The following is a 9914-nucleotide window of genomic DNA, read 5'->3' as shown; positions in this document are numbered from 1 at the left end:
CGGCTAGCTCAGTCGGTAGAGCATGAGACTCTTAATCTCAGGGTCGCGTTGGGCGAAAACAACTAATATTTTAGTGCTTTTTGACCAAAAAAATAGAAATTGAAAGTCTCTTCACAATATTTGCAATATTTTCATTGTTAACATGCAATATATGAATGCATGTCTGGATGATGTGTAATGGGGCAATACCATACCTTAATGTATTCACTGTAAAAGAAAAAGTATGCATCATCTTACTATAAAATAAAGTGGAGAAAACACAAATAAGACTTTTTTCCACACAGGTTTAATCGGCTATTTCCTGATATTCTTCAATGCGTTCTGATATTGACTGGTAATTGTGTTTGATACTTTCTTAGACTATTTCTGCCTCTGGCTGATGTGTATTTTCTTTCCAAACTCCACCAGAGCCTATGATTACACAGCATCTTATCTGTGGAAAGCGGCAGTGCAGGGATAGGGAAGAAAACTATAGGCCTCCAAAGGAGCCCGGCTTGCTCAGTCGGTAGAGCATGAGACTCTTAATCTCAGGGTCGTGGGTGCGAACCCCACGTTGGGCGAAAACAACTAAAATTTTAGTGCTTTTTGACCAAAAAAATAGAAATTGAAAGTCTCTTTACAATATTTGCAATATTTTGATTGTTAACATGCAATATATGAATGCATGTCTGGATGATGTGTAATGGGGCAATACCACACCTTAATGTATTCACTGTAAAAGAAAAAGTATGTATCATCTTACTATAAAATAAAGTGGAGAAAACACAAATAAGACTTTTTTCCACACAGGTTTAATCGGCTATTTCCTGATATTCTTCAAAGCTTTCTGATATTGACTGGTAATTGTGTTTGATACTTTCTTAGACTATTTCTGCCTCTGGCTGATGTGTATTTTCTTTCCAAACTCCACCAGAGCCTATGATTACACAGCATCCTATCTGTGGAAAACGGCAGTGCAGGGATAGGGAAGAAAACTATTATGAACCAAACGAGCCCGGCTAGCTCAGTCGGTAGAGCATGAGACTCTTAATCTCAGGGTCGTGGGTTCGAGCCCCACGTTGGGCGAAAACAACTAAAATTGTAGTGCTTTTTGACCAAAAAAATAGAAATTGAAAGTCTCTTTACAATATTTGCAATATTTTCATTGTTAACATGCAATATATGAATGCATGTCTGGATGATGTGTAATGGGGCAATACCATACCTTAATGTATTCACTGTAAAAGAAAAAGTATGTATCATCTTATTATAAAATAAAGTGGAGAATACACAAATAAGACTTTTTTTCACACAGGTTCAGTCAGCTATTTCCTTATATTCTTCAAAGTGTCTGATATTGACTGGTAATTGTGTTTGATACTTTCTTAGACTATTTCTGCCTCTGGCTGATGTGTATTTTCTTTCCAAACTCCACCAGAGCCTATGATTACACAGCATCCTATCTGTGGAAACCGGCAGTGCAGGGATAGGGAAGAAAACTATAGGCATCCAAAGGAGCCCGGCTAGCTCAGTCGGTAGAGCATGAGACTCTTAATCTCAGGGTCGTTGGTTCGAGCCCCACGTTGGGTGAAAACAATTAAAATTTTAGTGCTTTTTGACCAAAAAAATAGAAATTGAAAGTCTCTTTGCAATATTTTCATTGTTAACATGCAATATATGAATGCATGTCTGGATGATGTGTAATGGGGCAATACCATACCTTAATGTATTCACTGTAAAAGAAAAAGTATGTATCATCTTACTATAAAATAAAGTGGAGAAAACACAAATAAGACTTTTTTCCACACAGGTTTAATCGGCTATTTCCTGATATTCTTCAATGCGTTCTGATATTGACTGGTAATTGTGTTTGATACTTTCTTAGACTATTTCTGCCTCTGGCTGATGTGTATTTTCTTTCCAAACTCCACCAGAGCCTATGATTACACAGCATCCTATCTGTGGAAAGCGGCAGTGCAGGGATAGGGAAGAAAACTATAAGCATCCAAAGGAGCATGGATAGTTCAGTTGGTAGAGCATGAGACTCTTAATCTCAAGGTCGTGGGTTCGAGCCCCACGTTGGGCGAAAACAACTAAAATTGTAGTGCTTTTTGACCAAAAAAATAGAAATTGAAAGTCTCTTTACAATATTTGCAATATTTTCATTGTTAACATGCAATATATGAATGCATGTCTGGATGATGTGTAATGGGGCAATACCATACCTTAATGTATTCACTGTAAAATAAAAAGTATGTATCATCTTATTATAAAATAAAGTGGAGAAAACACAAATAGGACTTTTTTTCACACAGGTTCAGTCAGCTATTTCCTTATATTCTTCAAAGCGTTCTGATATTGACTGGTAATTGTGTTTGATACTTTCTTAGACTATTTCTGCCTCTGGCTGATGTGTATTTTCTTTCCAAACTCCACCAGAGCCTATGATTACACAGCATCCTATCTGTGGAAACCGGCAGTGCAGGGATAGGGAAGAAAACTATAGGCATCCAAAGGAGCCCGGCTAGCTCAGTCGGTAGAGCATGAGACTCTTAATCTCAGGGTGGTGGTTTCAAGCCCCACGTTGGGTGAAAACAACTAAAATTTTAGTGCTTTTTGACCAAAAAAATAGAAATTGAAAGTCTCTTTACAATATTTGCAATATTTTCATTGTTAACATGCAATGTATCAATGCATGTCTGGATGATGTGTAATGGGGCAATACCATACCTTAATGTATTCACTGTAAAAGAAAAAGTATGCATCATCTTACTATAAAATAAAGTGGAGAAAACACAAATAAGACTTTTTTCCACACAGGTTTAATCGGCTATTTCCTGATATTCTTCAATGCGTTCTGATATTGACTGGTAATTGTGTTTGATACTTTCTTAGATTATTTCTGCCTCTGGCTGATGTGTATTTTCTTTCCAAACTCCACCAGAGCCTATGATTACACAGCATCCTATCTGTGGAAAGCGGCAGTGCAGGGATAGGGAAGAAAACTATAGGCATCCAAAGGAGCCCGGCTAGCTCAGTCGGTAGAGCATGAGACTCTTAATCTCAGGGTCGTGGGTTCGAGCCCCACGTTGGGCGAAAACAACTAAAATTGTAGTGCTTTTTGACCAAAAAAATAGAAATTGAAAGTCTCTTTACAATATTTGCAATATTTTGATTGTTAACATGCAATATATGAATGCATGTCTGGATGATGTGTAATGGGGCAATACCACACCTTAATGTATTCACTGTAAAAGAAAAAGTATGTATCATCTTACTATAAAATAAAGTGGAGAAAACACAAATAAGACTTTTTTCCACACAGGTTTAATCGGCTATTTCCTGATATTCTTCAATGCGTTCTGATATTGACTGGTAATTGTGTTTGATACTTTCTTAGACTATTTCTGCGTCTGGCTGGTGTGTATTTTCTTTCCAAACTCCACCAGAGCCTATGATTACACAGCATCCTATCTGTGGAAAACGGCAGTGCAGGGATAGGGAAGAAAACTATAGGCAGCCAAAGGAGCCCGGCTAGTTCAGTCGGTAGAGCATGAGACTCTTAATCTCAGGGTCGTGGGTTCGAGCCCCACGTTGGGCGTAAACAACTAAAATTGTAGTGCTTTTTGACCAAAAAAATAGAAATTGAAAGTCGCTTTACAATATTTGCAATATTTTCATTGTTAACATGCAATATATGAATGCATGTCTGGATGATGTGTAATGGGGGAATACCATACCTTAATGTATTCACTGTAAAATAAAAAGTATGTTTCATCTTATTATAAAATAAAGTGGAGAAAACACAAATAAGACTTTTTTTCACACAGGTTCAGTCAGCTATTTCCTTATATTCTTCAAAGCGTTCTGATATTGACTGGTAATTGTGTTTGATACTTTCTTAGACTATTTCTGCCTCTGGCTGATGTGTATTTTCTTTCCAAACTCCACCAGAGCCTATGAATACACAGCATCCTATCTGTGGAAACCGGCAGTGCAGGGATAGGGAAGAAAACTATAGGCATCCAAAGGAGCCCGGCTAGTTCAGTCGGTAGAGCATGAGACTCTTAATCTCAGGGTCGTGGGTTCGAGCACCACGTTGGGCGTAAACAACTAAAATTGTAGTGCTTTTTGACCAAAAAAATTGAAATTGAAAGTCTCTTTACAATATTTGCAATATTTTCATTGTTAACATGCAATATATGAATGCATGTCTGGATGATGTGTAATGGGGCAATACCACACCTTAATGTATTCACTGTAAAAGAAAAAGTATGTATCATCTTACTATAAAATAAAAAGGAGAAAACACAAATAAGACTTTTTTCCACACAGGTTTAATCGGCTATTTCCTGATATTCTTCAATGCGTTCTGATATTGACTGGTAATTGTGTTTGATACTTTCTTAGACTATTTCTGCCTCTGGCTGATGTGTATTTTCTTTCCAAACTCCACCAGAGCCTATGATTACACAGCATCCTATCTGTGGAAAGCGGCAGTGCAGGGATAGGGAAGAAAACTATAGGCATCCAAAGGAGCCCGGCTAGCTCAGTCGGTAGAGCATGAGACTCTTAATCTCAGGGTCGTGGGTTCGAGCCCCACGTTGGGCGAAAACAACTAAAATTGTAGTGCTTTTTGACCAAAAAAATAGAAATTGAAAGTCTCTTTACAATATTTGCAATATTTTGATTGTTAACATGCAATATATGAATGCATGTCTGGATGATGTGTAATGGGGCAATACCACACCTTAATGTATTCACTGTAAAAGAAAAAGTATGTATCATCTTACTATAAAATAAAGTGGAGAAAACACAAATAAGACTTTTTTCCACACAGGTTTAATCGGCTATTTCCTGATATTCTTCAATGCGTTCTGATATTGACTGGTAATTGTGTTTGATACTTTCTTAGACTATTTCTGCCTCTGGCTGATGTGTATTTTCTTTCCAAACTCCACCAGAGCCTATGATTACACAGCATCCTATCTGTGGAAAACGGCAGTGCAGGGATAGGGAAGAAAACTATAGGCAGCCAAAGGAGCCCGGCTAGTTCAGTCGGTAGAGCATGAGACTCTTAATCTCAGGGTCGTGGGTTCGAGCCCCACGTTGGGCGTAAACAAATAAAATTGTAGTGCTTTTTGACCAAAAAAATAGAAATTGAAAGTCGCTTTACAATATTTGCAATATTTTCATTGTTAACATGCAATATATGAATGCATGTCTGGATGATGTGTAATGGGGGAATACCATACCTTAATGTATTCACTGTAAAATAAAAAGTATGTTTCATCTTATTATAAAATAAAGTGGAGAAAACACAAATAAGACTTTTTTTCACACAGGTTCAGTCAGCTATTTCCTTATATTCTTCAAAGCGTTCTGATATTGACTGGTAATTGTGTTTGATACTTTCTTAGACTATTTCTGCCTCTGGCTGATGTGTATTTTCTTTCCAAACTCCACCAGAGCCTATGATTACACAACATCCTATCTGTGGAAACCGGCAGTGCAGGGATAGGGAAGAAAACTATAGGCATCCAAAGGAGCCCGGCTAGTTCAGTCGGTAGAGCATGAGACTCTTAATCTCAGGGTCGTGGGTTCGAGCCCCACGTTGGGCGTAAACAACTAAAATTGTAGTGCTTTTTGACCAAAAAAATTGAAATTGAAAGTCTCTTTACAATATTTGCAATATTTTCATTGTTAACATGCAATATATGAATGCATGTCTGGATGATGTGTAATGGGGCAATACCACACCTTAATGTATTCACTGTAAAAGAAAAAGTATGTATCATCTTACTATAAAATAAAAAGGAGAAAACACAAATAAGACTTTTTTCCACACAGGTTTAATCGGCTATTTCCTGATATTCTTCAATGCGTTCTGATATTGACTGGTAATTGTGTTTGATACTTTCTTAGACTATTTCTGCCTCTGGCTGATGTGTATTTTCTTTCCAAACTCCACCAGAGCCGATGATTACACAGCATCCTATCTGTGGAAAGCGGCAGTGCAGGGATAGGGAAGAAAACTATAGGCATCCAAAGGAGCCCGGCTAGCTCAGTCGGTAGAGCATGAGACTCTTAATCTCAGGGTCGTGGGTTCGAGCCCCACGTTGGGCGAAAACAACTAAAATTGTAGTGCTTTTTGACCAAAAAAATAGAAATTGAAAGTCTCTTTACAATATTTGCAATATTTTCATTGTTAACATGCAATATATGAATGCATGTCTGGATGATGTGTAATGGGGCAATACCACACCTTAATGTATTAACTGTAAAAGAAAAAGTATGTATCATCTTACTATAAAATAAAAAGGAGAAAACACAAATAAGACTTTTTTCCACACAGGTTTAATCGGCTATTTCCTGGTATTCTTCAATGCGTTCTGATATTGACTGGTAATTGTGTTTGATACTTTCTTAGACTATTTCTGCCTCTGGCTGATGTGTATTTTCTTTCCAAACTCCACCAGAGCCTATGATTACACAGCATCCTATCTGTGGAAAGCGGCAGTGCAGGGATAGGGAAGAAAACTATAGGCATCCAAAGGAGCCCGGCTAGCTCAGTCGGTAGAGCATGAGACTCTTAATCTCAGGGTCGCGTTGGGCGAAAACAACTAAAATTTTAGTGCTTTTTGACCAAAAAAATAGAAATTGAAAGTCTCTTCACAATATTTGCAATATTTTCATTGTTAACATGCAATATATGAATGCATGTCTGGATGATGTGTAATGGGGCAATACCATACCTTAATGTATTCACTGTAAAAGAAAAAGTATGCATCATCTTACTATAAAATAAAGTGGAGAAAACACAAATAAGACTTTTTTCCACACAGGTTTAATAGGCTATTTCCTGATATTCTTCAATGCGTTCTGATATTTACTGGTAATTGTGTTTGATACTTTCTTAGACTATTTCTGCCTCTGGCTGATGTGTATTTTCTTTCCAAACTCCACCAGAGCCTATGATTACACAGCATCCTATCTGTGGAAAGCGGCAGTGGAGGGATAGGGAAGAAAACTATAGGCATCCAAAGGAGCCTGGCTAGCTCAGTCGGTAGAGCATGAGACTCTTAATCTCAGGGTCGTGGGTTCGAGCCCCACGTTGGACGAAAACAACTAAAATTGTAGTGCTTTTTGACCAAAAAAAATAGAAATTGAAAGTCTCTTTACAATATTTGCAATATTTTCATTGTTAACATGCAATATATGAATGCATGTCTGGATGATGTGTAATGGGGCAATACCATACCTTAATGTATTCACTGTAAAAGAAAAAGTATGTATCATCTTATTATAAAATAAAGTGGAGAAAACACAAATAAGACATTTTTTCACACAGGTTCAGTCAGCTATTTCCTGATATTCTTCAAAGCGTTCTGATATTGACTGGTAATTGTGTTTGATACTTTCTTAGACTATTTCTGCCTCTGGCTGATGTGTATTTTCTTTCCAAACTCCACCACAGCCTATGATTGCACAGCATCCTATCTGTGGAAACCGGCAGTGCAGGGATAGGGAAGAAAACTATAGGCATCCAAAAGAGCCCGCCCGGCTAGCTCAGTTGGTAGAGCATGAGACTCTTAATCTCAGGGTCGTGGGTTCGAGCCCCACGTTGGGTGAAAACAACTAAAATTGTAGTGCTTTTTGACCAAAAAAATAGAAATTGAAAGTCTCTACAATATTTGCAATATTTTCATTGTTAACATGCAATATATGAATGCATGTCTGGATGATGTGTAATGGGGCAATACCATACCTTAATGTATTCACTGTAAAAGAAAAAGTATGTATCATCTTATTATAAAATAAAGTGGAGAAAACACAAATAAGACTTTTTTTCACACAGGTTCAGTCAGCTATTTCCTGATATTCTTCAAAGCGTTCTGATATTGACTGGTAATTGTGTTTGATACTTTCTTAGACTATTTCTGCCTCTGGCTGTTGTGTATTTTCTTTCCAAACTCCACCAGAGCCTATGATTGCACAGCATCCTATCTGTGGAAACCGGCAGTGCAGGGATATCGAAGAAAACTATAGGCATCCAAAGGAGCCCAGCTAGCTCAGTTGGTAGAGCATGAGACTCTTAATCTCAGGGTCGTGGGTTTGAGCCCCACGTTGGGCGAAAACAACTAAAATTGTAGTGCTTTTTGACCAAAAAAATAGAAATTGAAAGTCTCTTTGCAATATTTTCATTGTTAACATGCAATATATGAATGCATGTCTGGATGATTTGTAATGGGGCAATACCATACCTTAATGTATTCACTGTAAAAGAAAAAGTATGTATCATCTTACTATAAAATAAAGTTGAGAAAACACAAATAAGACTTTTTTCCACACAGGTTTAATCGGCTATTTCCTGGTATTCTTCAATGCGTTCTGATATTGACTGGTAATTGTGTTTGATACTTTCTTAGACTATTTCTGCCTCTGGCTGATGTGTATTTTCTTTCCAAACTCCACCAGAGCCTATGATTACACAGCATCCTATCTGTGGAAAGCGGCAGTGCAGGGATAGGGAAGAAAACTATAGGCATCCAAAGGAGCCCGGCTAGCTCAGTCGGTAGAGCATGAGACTCTTAATCTCAGGGTCGCGTTGGGCGAAAACAACTAAAATTTTAGTGCTTTTTGACCAAAAAAATAGAAATTGAAAGTCTCTATACAATATTTGCAATATTTTCATTGTTAACATGCAATATATGAATGCATGTCTGGATGATGTGTAATGGGGCAATACCATACCTTAATGTATTCACTGTAAAAGAAAAAGTATGTATCATCTTACTATAAAATAAAGTGGAGAAAACACAAATAAGACTTTTTTCCACACAGGTTTAATCGGCTATTTCCTGATATTCTTCAATGCGTTCTGATATTGACTGGTAATTGTGTTTGATACTTTCTTAGACTATGTCTGCCTCTGGCTGATGTGTATTTTCTTTCCAAACTCCACCAGAGCCTATGATTACACAGAATCCTATCTGTGGAAAGCGGCAGTGCAGGGATAGGGAAGAAAACTATAGGCATCCAAAGGAGCCTGGCTAGTTCAGTTGGTAGAGCATGAGACTCTTAATCTCAGGGTCGTGGGTTCGAGCCCCACGTTGGGCGAAAAAAACTAAAATTGTAGTGCTTTTTGACCAAAAAAATAGAAATTGAAAGTCTCTTTACAATATTTGCAATATTTTCATTGTTAACATGCAATATATGAATGCATGTCTGGATGATGTGTAATGGGGCAATACCATACCTTAATGTATTCACTGTAAAATAAAAAGTATGTATCATCTTATTATAAAATAAAGTGGAGAAAACACAAATAAGACTTTTTTTCACACAGGTTCAGTCAGCTATTTCCTTATATTCTTCAAAGTGTTCTGATATTGACTGGTAATTGTGTTTGATACTTTCTTAGACTATTTCTGCCTCTGGCTGATGTGTATTTTCTTTCCAAACTCCACCAGATCCTATGATTACACAGCATCCTATCTGTGGAAAACGGCAGTGCAGGGATAGGGAAGAAAACTATAGGCATCCAAAGGAGCCCGGCTAGCTCAGTTGGTAGAGCATGAGACTCTTAATCTCAGGGTCGTGGGTTCGAGCCCCACGTTGGGCGAAAACAACTAAAATTGGAGTGCTTTTTGACCAAAAAAATAGAAATTGAAAGTCTCTTTGCAATATTTTCATTGTTAACATGCAATATATGAATGCATGTCTGGATGATTTGTAATGGGGCAATACCATACCTTAATGTATTCACTGTAAAAGAAAAAGTATGTATCATCTTACTATAAAATAAAGTGGAGAAAACACAAATAAGACATTTTTTCACACAGGTTCAGTCAGCTATTTCCTGATATTCTTCAAAGCGTTCTGATATTGACTGGTAATTGTGTTTGATACTTTCTTAGACTATTTCTGCCTCT

The 9914-nt window shown here is 37.4% G+C and overlaps 1 non-coding gene across 1 annotated transcript; it reads left to right on the top strand.

Annotated features, from left to right (window-relative positions):
* Positions 1-9531: 9531 nt before the first annotated feature.
* On the top strand, positions 9532-9604 carry TRNAK-CUU (transfer RNA lysine (anticodon CUU)). The gene has a single exon. It is a non-coding gene; the product is annotated as a tRNA-Lys (tRNA).
* The last annotated feature ends 310 nt before the right edge of the window (positions 9605-9914 follow it).

Source organism: Ambystoma mexicanum, chromosome 4q (genome assembly GCF_040938575.1).
Source record: "Ambystoma mexicanum isolate Mex_15411 chromosome 4q, UKY_AmexF1_1, whole genome shotgun sequence".
NCBI classification, from domain to species: domain Eukaryota; kingdom Metazoa; phylum Chordata; class Amphibia; order Caudata; family Ambystomatidae; genus Ambystoma; species Ambystoma mexicanum.
This window is presented reverse-complemented; position numbering and strand designations above follow the sequence as displayed.